Here is a 14,400-nt window from a genome sequence, read left to right as displayed (position 1 = left end):
TCTTCTTGGGGCCTGGGATGGGGGTGAGGAGGGAGGTGTAGGGGCAGGTGTAGCACTTCCTGTGGTTGCAGGGAAAAGTGCCAGGTGTGGTGGGGCTGGAGGGGAGTGTGGAGCGGACAAGGGAGTCACAGAGAGCGTGGTCCCTCCGGAAAGCAGATAAGGGTGGGGAGGGAAAAATGTCTTTGGTGGTGGGGTCAGATTGTAGTTGGCGGAAGTGTTGGAGGATGATGCGTTGGATCCGGAGGTTGGTGGGGTGGTAGGTGAGGACAAGGGGGATTCTGTTTTGGTTGGGGTGGAGGGGTGTGAAGGATGAGTTGCGGGAAATGCGGGAGACACGGTCGAGGGCGTTCTCGACCACTGAGGGGGGGGGAAGTTGCGGTCCTTGAAAAACGAGGACATCTGAGATGTACGGGATTGGAATGCCTCATCCTGGGAGCAGATGCGGCGGAGGCGAAGGTATTGGGAATAGGGGATGGCATTTTTGCAGGAAGGTGGGTGGGAGGAGGTGTATTCTAGGTATCTGTGGGAGTCGGTGGGCTTGGAATGGATATCGGTTTCGAGGTGGCTGCCAGAGATGGAGACAGAGAGGTCCAGGAAGGAGAGAGAGGTATTAGAGATGGTCCAGGTGAACTTAAGGTTGGGGTGGAAGGTGTTGGTGAAGTGGATGAACTGCTCGAACTGTTGAGCAACCAAGCGGAGGCTTGGGGACCACTTTGCAGAACACCTACGCTCAGTTTGCACTAAACAACTACACCTCCCAGTTGCGAACCATTTCAACTTCCCCTCCCATTCCTCAGACGACATGTCCATCCTGGGCCTCCTGCACTGCCACAACGATGCCACCCGAAGGTTGCAGGAACAGCAACTCATATTCCGCTTGGGAACCCTGCAGCCCAATGGTATCAATGTGGACTTCACAAGTTTCAAAATCTCCCCTCCCTCTACCGCGTCCCAAAACCAGCCCAGCTCGTCCCCGCGCCCCCCCACAACCTGTCCTTCCTCCCACCTATCCCCTCCTCCCACCTCAAGCCCCACCCTCATCTCCTGCCTACTAACCTCATCCCGCCCCCTTGACCTGTCTGTCCTCCCTGGACTGACCTATCTCCTCCCTAACTCCCCACCTAGACTCACCTTTACTGGCTCCATCCCCGCCTCTTTGACCTGTCTGTCTCCTCTCCACCTATCTTCTCCTTATCCATCTTCTATCCACCTCCCCCTCTCTCTCTATTTATTTCAGAACCCCCTTCCCCTCCACCATTTCTGAAGAAGGGTCTAGGCCCGAAACGTCAGCCTTCCTGCTCCTCTGATGCTGCTTGACCTGCTGTGTTCATCCAGCTCTACACCTGGATATCTAAGGCTTTTTCATACCCACTTCTAGCTCTACGAGGTCCATTCTTCAGTTTCTTCCTGGCTACCTCTCGAGCCCTGTTCGATCTTTGCTTCCTCAACCTTAAGTAAGCTTCCTTCTTCCTCTTGACTAGACGTTCCACATGTCTTGTCATCCAAGGTTCCTTTATCTGACTGTCCCTTCCTTGCCTCAATGGGACAAACCTATCCAGCACTCGTAGTAAGTGCTCCCTAAACAACATCTATATTTCTGTCGTGCATTTCCCTGGGAACATTTGTTCCCAATTTATGCTCCACAGTTCCTGCCTAATACCATTGTAATTCCTCCTCCCCCAATTAAGTACTTTCCCATACCGTCTGCTCAGATCCCTCTTCATGACTGTAGTAAAGGTCTTCGTGGGTTTCCTCTGGGTGCTCCAGTTTCCTCCCACAGTTTAAAAAATGTGTACGTTGTGTGGATTGGCCATAGATGTATAGGCTAGGGAAATGTAGGGTTCTATGGATAGGGTAGGGGACTGGTTCTGGGTGGGATGCTCTTCAGAGGGTCGGTGTGGGCTCAATAGATCAAATGGCCTGCTTCCACACTTTAGAGATTCTACGAAGCTGGTCAAGAAGACACATCGCATGCTTGCCTTCATTAGTCAGGGCACACAGTATTAAAATTGGCAAGTCATGTTGCAGCTGTGTAGAACTTTAGTTAGGCTACATTTGGAATATTGTGTACAATTCTGGTAGCTGCCCACAAGAAGAAGGATGTGGAGGCTTCGAAAGCGTGGAGAAATGATTTACCAGGATGTTGCTACCTGATTTGGAGTGTATTAGCTATGAAGAGAGATTTGACAAACTTGGTTTGCTTTCCCTTGAATGTCGATGGATGAGGGCAGATCTGATGGAAGCTTACAAAATTATGATAGGCATGCATAGAAAAGATAGTTGGTGCCTTTTTCCCCATGGTAGAAATGTCAATGACTAGTAGACATCTGTTTAAGGTAAATAGGGGTAAGTTTAAAGGAGATGTGAGAGGCAAGTTTTTTTTATGCGGGGGTGGTAGGTGCCTGGAATGTGCTGCCAGAAGTGGTGGTGGTGGTGGAGGCAGAAAGGAGATGGTGGAGGCAGAAAGGAGAGGCATCTTGACAGATATATGAATAGGGAGGGAATAGAGGGATACAACTGTGTAGAAACAAAAGGTTCTTAGTTTCAAAAGGCATCATGTATCAGTGCAATCTTTGTGGGCTGAAGGGCCTGATCCTGTGTGCTGTACTGCTCTTTGAAACTTCCTGACATATATTAATATGCATATATAAATTAAATATGACAACCAAAGCCTAGGTAAATTGGCTCTTTACCAAACACACTTTCATTTGAATCTTGAAGAAAGAAATCCACAAGGCTAAGATTTAAATAGATACCGAAAGAACTGTGGATGCTGTAAATCAGAAACACAAACAGAAGTTGCTGGAAGAGCTCAGCAGGTCTGGCAGCATCTGTGAAGAGAAATTGGAGTTAACAATTCGGGTCCAGTGGTCCTTTCCTCAACTTTTGTTGATAATTTAAAAATTTTTTTTATTCATTCATAGGATGACGGTGTCGCTGGCTCAGCCGGCATTTATTGTTCATTCCTAATTGCCCAGAGGTAAGTTAAGAGTCAACCACAATGCTGTGGATCTAAATCACATGTAGGCCAGACCACGTAAGAATGGCATAATTCCCTTCCTAAAAGGCATTAGACAACCAGATGGGTTTTTCTGACAATCGACAATGGATTCTTGCTCATCATTAGACTTTTACCAAGGGAGTAGAGACATAAAGGGGAGCCAGTTCATCCCTCCTCACCCAAGAACTTTATGCTTTAGGATATCCTGTCTGGAACCATAATAAACTGGGGAACCTTGCCTAGGGTCTGGTCGTAACAAAAGTTGGTCAAAAGATATTGAGTAGCAATCTTGAAGAATAAAATGGAAAATTTTAAAACTAAATTACCTTTTATATCAAACTTTCAATTAAAATTAATTCAGAGTATTGATAGGGATGGCGATGATAAGCTGAATGTTTAGAGTCAACCATTTTGTAGTGCAAGATTTTATGATTTTATTTAAAATGGATTGACCTCAGTATTCCCAAACAAAAGGGACAATTCTGATGAAATATAAAGATAACTCAAATAGGAGAAGACGATGCAGGGCCCAGATAAATTAGGTAAACTTACAAATAGATTTATAACAACAACATTCTCTTCCATTGCATTCCTTACCTGTTGCAAAAGATCCATATTCCACATCTGTCCTCCTGATACAATAAATGGAGAAGTGACGTTATATTGATTCAGTTCTTGGAGAAATCTTTCCCGATGTTTCAGGAAACCATCGCCTGTTTCAATATCAGAAACTATGTCACTAAGTATAAATTTCAATGTTAAATTATAACATTGTTTACAATTGAAATTAAGATTAAGCATCAAACTTCCATTTTTACTAGGACAGTGTGAAATAGATAATTGAACAATGTTACAAATGTTACTATATGTCTTGCAGAATTACTGATGTACACCAAGTGATTTTGCTTTGGTCACTCTTCAAACTGAATTTTCTATTTTCAGTTTGTGTTGCATGAAAGAATAACTGCAGAAAACATTGAAACAGTGATCCCAGATGACCTCCAGTCACAGACAGGAACCAATGAGCAGAATCGGACCTGGCTGTAACATAACTGGAGAGGGGCCATAATTTGATGACAAGGAGGCTATGGCAGGTGAGGACCTAGAAACAATCATTATCACTAAAGAGGCAGTGTTCGGCAACATAATGAGGCTAAAGTTAGACAAGTCTCCTCGCCCTGATGGAATCCATCCCAGGGTACTAAAAGAGATGGCATGGTAAATAGCACATGCACTCACAATAATTTACCAAAATTCCCTGGACTCTGGGGCAGTTCTGGCAGATTGGAAAACAGCAAATGTGATGCCAGCTTTTAAAAAAGGAGGTAGACAAAAGGCTGGTAACTATGGGCTCATTTGCTTAACTTCTGTAGTGGGGAAAATGGTTGAATCTATAATCAAGACAGAAATAGTGAGACATCTGGATAGAAATTGTCCCAGACGTAGCATGGGTTCATGACAGGCAGATCATGTTTAACTAATATACCACAATTCTTTGACGACTTTACGAGTGTGGTAGACGAGGAACTGCTGGATGTGGTGTATCTACATTTCCAGAAGGCATTTGACAAGGTGCCATGCAAAAGACTGCTGGATAAGATAAAGATGCCGTTATGGGTCATGTATTAGCATGGATACAGGATTGGTTAACTAATGGAAATTAAAGAATAGGGATAAATGGGTGTATTTTATGGTTGGAAATCAGTAGCTAGTGGTGTGCCTCAGGGATCAGTGTTGGGACCACAGTTGTTTACAATTTACACAGATGATTTAGAGTTGGCGACTAAGTGTATTGTGTCAAAGTTCACAGATGACACTAAGATGACTGCTGCAGCAAAGTGTGCCGAGGACACTGAAAGTCTGCAGAGGGATATAGATAGGTTAAGTGAGTGAGCAAGGGTCTGGCAGATGGAGTACAACGTTGGTAAATGTGAGGTCATCCATTTTGGAAGGAATAACAACAAAATTATTATTTAAATGGTGAAAAATTACAGCATGCTGCTTTGCAGAGGGGCCTGGGTTCACAAAAAAGTTGGTTTGCAGGTGCAGCCCTGTGAGGCCACACCTGGAGTACTCCTGATACAAGAAAAGATGTACTGGCACAGAGGAGGTTCACCAGGGTCATTCTGGAATTGAGAGGGTTGGCTTACGAGGAGAGGTTGAGTGGACTGGGACTGTACTAATTGGAATTTAGAAGAACTATTGCTGGCGGTGGGGGCAGGGGGGAGTCTTAGAGAAACCTAAAAACAGGGAATAGATAAGGTAGAAACAGGGAGGTTGTTCCCACTGGTGAGTGAAACTGGAACTAGGGGGCATAGCCTCATAGCTGCAGCTCTATAAAACTTTGGTTAGACCACACTTGGAATATTGTGTTCATTTCTGGTCACCTCATTATAGGAAAGATGTGGAAGCTTTAGAGAGGATGCAGAGGAGATTTACCAGGATGCTGCCTGGACTGGAGGGCAGGTCTTATGAGGAAAAGGTTGAGGGAGCTAGGGCTTTTCTCATTGGAGTGAAGAAAGATGAGAGGTGACTTGATAGAGGTGAACAAGATGATGAGAGGCATAGATAGAGTGGATAGCCAAAGACTTTTTCCCAGGGCGGAAATGACTATTACGAGGGGGCATAATTTTAAGGTGATTGGAGGAAGGTAAAGGGGAGATGTCAGAGGTAGGACCTCCACACAGAGAGTGATGGACGTGTGGAATGTGCTGCTGGCAGTGGTAGTGAGGTCAGATACTTTAGAGACTTTTAAGCGACTCTTGGATAGGCACATGGAGAATAGTAAAATGTAGGGTATGCAGGGTAGATTGATCTTAGTAGGATAATAGGTCGGCACAATATGGTGGGTCAAAGGGCCTGTACTGTGCTGTACTGTTCTATGTTCTATGGGGGAAGATTTAGGACTGAGTTGAGGAGGAATGTCTACGCCCAAAGGGTTGTGAATCTGTGGAATTCCCTGCCAAGTGAAGCAGTTGAGGCTACCTCATTGAAAGTTTCTCAGGCAAAGAAAGAAAGATTTTTGAACTGCAAATGAATTAGGGGTTATGGTGAGTGGGCAGTTAAGTGGAGGTCAGTCCATAAAAAGGTTCACCAAAAACACTCCACCTGATGAAGGAGAAGCACTCCAAAAGCTTGTGACTTCAAATAAACCTGCTGGACTATAACCTGGTGTCATGTGACTTCTGACTTTGTCCCACACTCGTCCAACAGTGGCACCTCCACATCACATTTTTGATTTTTGGAGAGCTTTGTGAACTGTACCTAACACCTGAAGAAGGACTGAGGCTCTGAAAGCTTGTGCTTTCAAATAAACCTGTTGGACAATAACCTGGTGTCATGCGATTTCTGACTTTGTCCACCCCAGTCCAACACCGGCACCTCTACATCAGTACCTACATAGACAGTCATTTATTCAAATTTCCTGACAGTTTCTTGAGTTTGTTAAGAAACAGTAGTGTAGATTTGAAACATTAGTTAATTTGACAAAGAAAGTATACAACCAGATAACAGATCAGAGCGCATCACTGATCCTGATACAGTGGTAGTTACAGTGGAATGTTCACCCATGATATCTTGCAGTCACTGGTAGTAACAGTCTTTGTTGTTTTCTCAGGATATAGGTGATGTCTTGGTCTTCTCCCGAGAAGATGGTCGCTCAATCCCCTGGATCCCCTCTCTCTCTCCCCCTCCCCCCGCCCTACCAGCAAACATTCCAAATAACTCTGGGTGAAATACCTCATTTTGGGCAGTGGCAATCTATGTCCATAGAAGGCATCCTATCTGGATGCATCACAGTGTAGCATGACATCTGCTCTGCCCAAGACCGCAAGAAACTAGACAGAGTCATGAACCAGCCCAGCCCATCACACAAACCAGCCTTTCATTCACTGACATCCACTGACACTATCTATACTTCCCGCTGCCTCGGGAAAGCAACCAACATAACCAAAGACACTTCCTATCCCAGTTATATTGTCTTCCATCCTCTTCCGTCAGGCAGGAAATATAAACATTTGAATACATGTACGAATAGATTCATGAACAGTTTTTTCCCCACTGTTATCAGACTTTTGAATAGACCTCTCAAATGTTAATTTTGATCTCCGTCTCTGCACCTTCTTTGTGGCTGTAACACTGTATTCTGCACTCGTCTACTATCATGATGCAATTTGTATGTATGATCTGCCTGTATAGCACACAAAACAACACTTTTAACTGTATCTCAGTACATATGACAACAGTCAGGTAGGTGATGGCCGAGTGATATTATTGCTAGACTATTAATCCAGAAACTTAGCTAATGTTCTGGGGACGTGGTTTTGAATACCACCACAGCAGATGGTGGAATTTGAATTCAATAAAAAAATCGGGAATTAAGAATCTACCGATTACCATGAAATCACTGTCGACTGTCGGAAAAACCCATCTGGTTCACTAATGTCCTTCAGGGAAGAAAATCTGTCATCCTCAGCTGGTCTGGCCTACATGTGACTCCAGACCCACAGCAATGTGGTTGACTCTCAACTGCCCTCTGAAATGGCCTACCAAGCCATTCAGTTGTACCAGTCGCTACAAAGTCTAAAAGAAATGAAACTGGACAGATCACCTGGCGTTGGCCTAGGCACCGGACAAGACAATGGCAGAAACAGGCCTATTGACCCTGCAGGGTCCTCCTTACTGGAATCAGGGGGCTAGTGACAAAATTGGGAGAGCTGTCTTACAGAACAATCAGGCAAGAGCCTGACACAGTCATACTCATGGAATCTTACCTTACAGACAATGTCCCAGATACCACCATCACCATCCCAGGATATTCCTGTCCCACAGGCAGGACAGATCTAGTACAAGTGGTAGCACAGTGCTATACAGTCAAGAGAACATTGCCCTGGGAGTGCTCAACATTGACTCTGGACCCCATGAAGTTTCGTGGTTTCAGGTTAAACATAGGCAAGGAAATTTCCTGCTGATAACCATGTATCATCCCTCAGCTGATGAATCGGTACTCCTCCAGTTGAGCAACACACAGAGGAAGCACTAATGATAGCAAGAGCACAAAATGTACTGTGTGGGGGATTTTAATGTCCATCACCAAGATGGCTCGGCAGTAGTACAGATTGAGCTGGTTGGGTCCTAAAAGACAAAGCTGCTAGATTGGGTCTGCAGCAGGGAACCAAGAAGATGGATAAACATACCTGACCTCATCCTTATCAATCTGCCAGCTGCAGATGCATCTGTCTATAACACTATTGGTAAGAGTGACCAAGGCACAGTCCTTGAGGAGACGAAATCACACCTTCACATTGAGAATAACCTCCACTGTGTCATGTGGCACTATCACCATGCTAAATGGGACAGACTTCAAACAGATCTAACTACTCAAGAGTAGGCATCAATGAGCTGCTATGGGCCACCATGAGCAGCAGAATTGTACTTCAGCACAATCCATAATGTAATAGCCTGGCATATTCCCCACTCAACCATTACCGTCAAGCCAGGGGATCAATCCTGGTTCAATAGAGAGTGCAGGAGGGCATGCCAGGAGCAGCACCAGGCATACCTGAAGGTGTCAACCTGGTGAAGCAACCAAACAGGACAACTTGTATGCCAAACAGCATAAATAGCTAGTGATAGACAGAGCTGAGCGATCCCACAACCAATGGATCAGACCTAAGCTCTGTAGACCTGCCAAATCTAGTTGTGAATCGTGGTGGTTAATTAAACAACTCAGTGGAGGAACAGGCTCCATAAATATTCCTATCCTCCATGATGGAACAGCCCAGCACATGAGTGCAAAAGATAAGGTTGCAGCTTTCGCAGCAATCTTCAGCCAGAAGTGCCGATTGGATGATCCATCTCGGCCTTCTCCAGTGCTCCCCAGTATTGCAGATATTAGTCTTCAACCAATTCGATTCAATTCACGTGATATCAAGAAATGGTTGGAGACACTGGCTACTGCAAAGGCTACAGGCCCTGACCGCATTCCAGCAATAGTACTGAAGACATGTGCCCCAGAACTTGCTGCTCCCCTCGCCAAGCTGTTCCAGTACTGTTACAACACTGGTATCTACCCAATAATGTGGAAAATTGCCCAAGTATGTCCTGTACATAAAAAGCAGGACAAATTCAATCTGGCCAATTACTGCCCCATCAGTCTCTCTCGATCATCCGTAAAGTGATGGAAGTTGTCATCAACAGTGCTATCAAGCACCTGGGGAGGCAATGGTCTAGTGGTATTATATTGTTAATCCAGAGACCCAGGTAATGTCCTGCGAACTTGGGTTCAAATCCCACCACAGCAGACGATGCAATTTGAATTCAATAAAAATATCTGTAATTAAGAGTCTAATGATGATGATGAATCCATTGCTGATTGTCGGAAAAAACCCGTCTGGTTCACTCATGTCCTTTAGGGAAGGAAACTGCCATCCTTACCTGTCTGGCCTACATGTGACTCCAGACCCACAGCAATGTGGCCCTCTGGACAATTAGGGATGGGCAATAAATGCTGGTCTAGCCAGCGACGCCCTCATTCCGTGAATGAATTTTAAAAAAAAGCAGCACCAGCTCAGCGATAACCTGTTTAGTGATACCCAATTTGGGTTCCACCAGGGCCACTCAGCTCCTGACCTCAATACAGTCTTGGTTCAAACATGGACAAAAGGGCTGAATTACAGAGGTAAGGAGAGAGTGACAGCCCCTGACATCAAGGCTGCATTGAGTGAGTGTGACATCGAGGAGCCCTAGGAAAACTAGAATCAATTAGTATCTGGGGGCAAACGATGGTCATGTGTGTTGAAGATCAGTTATCTCAGCTCCAGGACATCTCTTCAGGAGTTCCTCAGTATAATGTACTGGGTCCAACCATTTTCTGCTGCTTCATCAATGATCTTCCATCCATCATAAAGTCAGAAGTGGGGATGTTCGCCGATGATCGCACAATGTTCAGCACCATTTGCAACTCAGCTACCGAAGCAGTCAATTTTCAAATGCGACAAAATCTGGACAATTTCCAGGCTCGGGCTGACAAGTGGCAAGTAACAGTCATGCGACACAAATGCCAGGCTATGACCATCACCAATAAGAGACAATCTAACCACCGCCCCTGGCATTCAACGAGGTTACCATCACTGAACACCCCTCCATGATGTTACCCAGCAGGGTAATGAAACGTCTGCAGAACAACAAACCAGCTCGGTGAGCCAACCAACCACAACATCCACAACCCGAGCTACAAATCTACTCTAAAACCCTAGAAACCCCCACTATCAACATCCTGGGGCTTATCACCGACCAGAAAGTCAACTGGACTCACCATATAAACAGAGTGGCTACAGGAACAGGCAGGGAAACGATGCTGAAAAGACAGGAGGAGCTGATCTGGAATGTATGTGTTTCAACGCGATAAGTATCATAGGCAAGGTAGATGAACTTTGGTCAGTACTTGGAACTGTGACATTATCGCGATTACAGAGAGGGCTGGCAGCTGGATGTCCCAGGATTTAGATGTTTCAGGTGTGATAGAAAGGGAGGTAAAGGGAGTTACATTACTGGTAAAGGAGTATCTCACAGCTGTACTGAGGGACGATACATCAAAGGACTCGTGCAGTAAGGCAATAAGGGGTGAACTCAGGAATAGGGAAGGTGAAATCATAAGACTGGGAATAAACTACAGGCCTCCCAAGTGCCAGTGGAAGATAGAGGGCAGACTTTCGAAAGATGTAAAAACAGCAGGGTTGTTGTTGTGGGCAGTTTTAACTTTCCCTATATTAACTAGGACTCACTACGTGCTAAGAGCTTGGGTGAGGCAGAATTTGTAAGGACCATTCAGCAGGGTTTTTTGACACAATATGTAAACAGTCCAATCAGGGAAGGGGTTATACTGGGATAACAAGGTGTAGAGCTGGATGAACACAGCAGGGCAAGCAGCATCAGAGGAGCAGGAAGGCTGACGTTTTGGGCCTAGACCTTTCTTCCGAAAAGGGTTATACTGGACCTGGTTTTGTAAATGAGCCCAGCCAGGTGAGTGAAGTTTCAGTGAGGGAGCTTTTCAGGAGTAGTGACCATAATATTACAAAATTAAGACAGTCATGGATAGGGATAACAGCAGTCTTCGGGAGAAGGTGTTAAATTTTGGGAAGGGGAGCTACAAAAATATTAGGCAGGAACCGGAGATTCTTGATTGGAGCCGGCTGTTTGAAGGTAAATCCACATCGGACATGTGGGAGTATTTCGAACAGCAGTTGATAAGAGTTCAGGAGCAGCCCATTCTTGTGAGAATGAAGGACAGGTATGGCAAGTGTGATACTTTGATGACCAGGGATGTTATGAGCTTGGTCAAAAAGAAAAAGGAAGCATACATGAGGTCTAAAAGGATGGGAACTGATGAAGCCCTTGAAGTATATAAGGAAAGTAGGAAAGCGCTTAAACAAGGAATTAGAAGGGCTAAAAGGGGTAATGACAAGTCGTCAGCAAATAGGATTAAGGACAATCCCAAGACTTTTTATACACATATAAAAAGCAAAAGGATAGCCAGTGAAAGGGTTGGCCCACTTAAGGACAAAGCAGGGAATCTATGTGTGGAGCCAGAAGAGGTAGGTGAGGTTCTAAATGAATACTTTGCATTGGTGTTCACCAAAGAGATGGAATTGATGGAGGATGATCTCAGGGAAGGGAATGTCGAGTTTCTAAACCAAGTAGCTATTAAAAAAGAAGAGATGTTCCGCATCTTATAAGGAATTAAGGTAGATAAGTCTCTGGATCCCGATGGGGTCACTGAAGAAAGCAAGAGAACAGACATCTTTGTATCCTCTCTGGCCACAAGTGAAGTCCCAGAGGACTGGTGATTAGCCAATGTTGTCCCATTATTTCAGAAGGGAAACAGGGATAATCCTGGAAATAAGAGGCCTGAGAATCTCACATTGGTGGTAGGAAAATTATTGGAAAAGGTTCTCAGGGACAAGATCTACAGGCATTTAGAAGCAAATGGATTTAACAGTGATAGGCAGCATGGTTGTGTGGGGAAGGTCATGCTCCACTAACTTGATCGAGGTTTTTGAGAAGGTGACGTAGATCATTGATGAGGGAAGAGCGGTTGATGTTGTCTACATGGACTTCAGTAAAGCCTTCAAGGTCTCTCAGAGTAGACTGGTACAAATTTCCACAGTTCCCTGAAAGTGGCATCACAGGTGACCAAATTGATTAAGAAGACATATGGCATGCTTGCCTTCATCGGCAGGGGCATGGAGTACAAGAATTGGCGAACCGTGTTGCAGCTATATAAAATCCACGTTAGGCCACATTTGGAGTATTGTGTGCAGTTTTACTCAACACATTACCAGAAGGACGTGGAAGCTTTGGAGGGAGTGCAAAGAAGATACACCAGGATGTTGCCTGGTCTCGTGGGGAAGCTTTGGAGGGAGTGCAAAGAAGATACACCAGGACGTTGCCTGGTCTCATGGGGAATTGGCTATGAGGAAAAGTTAAAAAGACTAGGATTGTTTTCAATGGAAAGATGGCGGCTGAAAGGAGGCCTGATAGAGTTCTACAAAATTATAAGAGGCATACATAGGGTGAAGACTCAGAGGCTTTTTCCCAGGATTGAAGTTTCAATTACAAGGGGGGCACAGTTTCAAGGTGAGAGGTGGAAAGTTTAAGGAAGATATGTAAGGGAAGTTTTTCACACAGAGAGTCGTAGGAGCCTGGAATGCACTGCCAGAGGAAGTGGTGGAAGCAGGCACGTTGGCAACATTTAAGAGGCATCTGGATGGTTACATGAACAGGGAGAGAATAGAGGGACATGGACCAAATAAGGGCAGAAAGTTTGTTTTTTAGTTTAGTCAGGGCATGATGATTGGCACAGGCTTGGAGGGCTGAAGGGTCTATTCCTGTGCCGTACTTCTCTTTTGTTCTTTTGGTATCAGGGGTGACTTGGCAACATGGATACAGAACTGGATTAGTCATAGGAGACAGAGGGTAGTGGTGGAAGGATGCTTTTCAGAAGGGAGGGTTGTGATGAGTGGTATTTCACAGGGATCAGTGCTGGGATCGCCGTTGTTCATGATCTACATAAATGATTTGGAGGAAAACATAGCTGGTCTAACTAGTAAGTTTGCAGACAATACAAAGATTGGAGGAGATGCATAGTGAGGAGGACTGTCAGAGGATATAGCAAGGTATAAATCAGTTGGAGGCATGGGCAGAAAAATGGCAGATGGAGTTTAATCCGGACAAATGTGAGGTGATACATTTTGGAAGGTCAAGTATGGGTAGAAATTATACAGTGAATGGCAGAAACCTTAGGAGTATTGATATGCAGAGGGATCTGGGTGTGCAGGTCCACAGATCACTGAGGGTGGCAATGCAGGTAGACAAGGTAGTAAAGAAGGTTTATGGCATTATTGCCTTCATTGGAAGGGGCACTGAATATAAGGATAGACAAGTTATGCTGCAGTTTTATAGAACTTTAGTTAGGCCTCACTTGGAATATTGCATACAGTTCTGGTCACCACACTACCAGAAGGATGTGGATGTTTTGGAGAGGGGAGAGAAAAGATTTAACAGGATGTTGCCTGAGATGGAGAATTTTAGCTGTGGAGAAAGGTTGGATAGACTGGGTTTATTTTCACTGGAATGCAAGAGTTTGTAGAAGTTATAACATCATGGGTACCCAGCAGGGTAATGAAATGTCTGCAAAGTAACGAACCAGCTCGATGTGCGAACCGACCACAGCATCCACAACTCGAGCTACAAATCTACTCAAGAACCTTAGACTGCTAGGGGCGCAACATGCTCAAACTGGCCTGGAAATGGGAAACCTACGCCAAACGACAGAACGCTACGTGCGAGCAATTCTACTTCCTACTCAGGAACCAGGTACTACCGCGCAGTGTTAGATACAAACCTCTCATCAACAACTTACAGGCACATAGAACAGCAGAGCACAATGTCCACAGAATGGTGAAGGTAATGATTAACAATGCCCACAACCGGCTCCACAGAAACGATAGGGAAGTTATGCAACCAACCTACAGTGGACAACTGACTTGGAATGAGCCATTAACATCAGTCAACAAAAAACCAAAACCAAGAAAAGACAAATCCTACAAGAAAAAACAACCAAACTAACCCACCAAAATGACAGCCAAAGATCAGACACTTGGATAAGACGCCTGTCAGAAAACTAACAGACACAGAGAAAGCTGTACTAATACGTGACAACAAGGTGCAGGGCTGGATGAACACAGCAGGCCAAGCAGCATCATAGGAGCAGAGAGGCTGACGTTTCGGGCCTAGACCCTTCATCAGAAAAGGGGGAGGGGAAGGGGGTTTTGAAATAAATAGGGAGAGAGTGGGAGGCGGATAGAAGAGGGATAGAGGAGAGGATAGGTGGAGAGGAA

The 14,400-nt window shown here is 45.0% G+C and overlaps 1 pseudogene; it reads left to right on the top strand.

Annotated features, from left to right (window-relative positions):
• Positions 1 to 4,088: 4,088 nt before the first annotated feature.
• The window catches only part of LOC125483716, a 16,157-nt pseudogene continuing 5,845 nt past the window's right edge, over positions 4,089 to 14,400 (top strand).

Source organism: Rhincodon typus, chromosome 1 (assembly GCF_021869965.1).
Source record: "Rhincodon typus isolate 14 chromosome 1, sRhiTyp1.1, whole genome shotgun sequence".
NCBI lineage: Eukaryota > Metazoa > Chordata > Chondrichthyes > Orectolobiformes > Rhincodontidae > Rhincodon > Rhincodon typus.
This window is presented reverse-complemented; position numbering and strand designations above follow the sequence as displayed.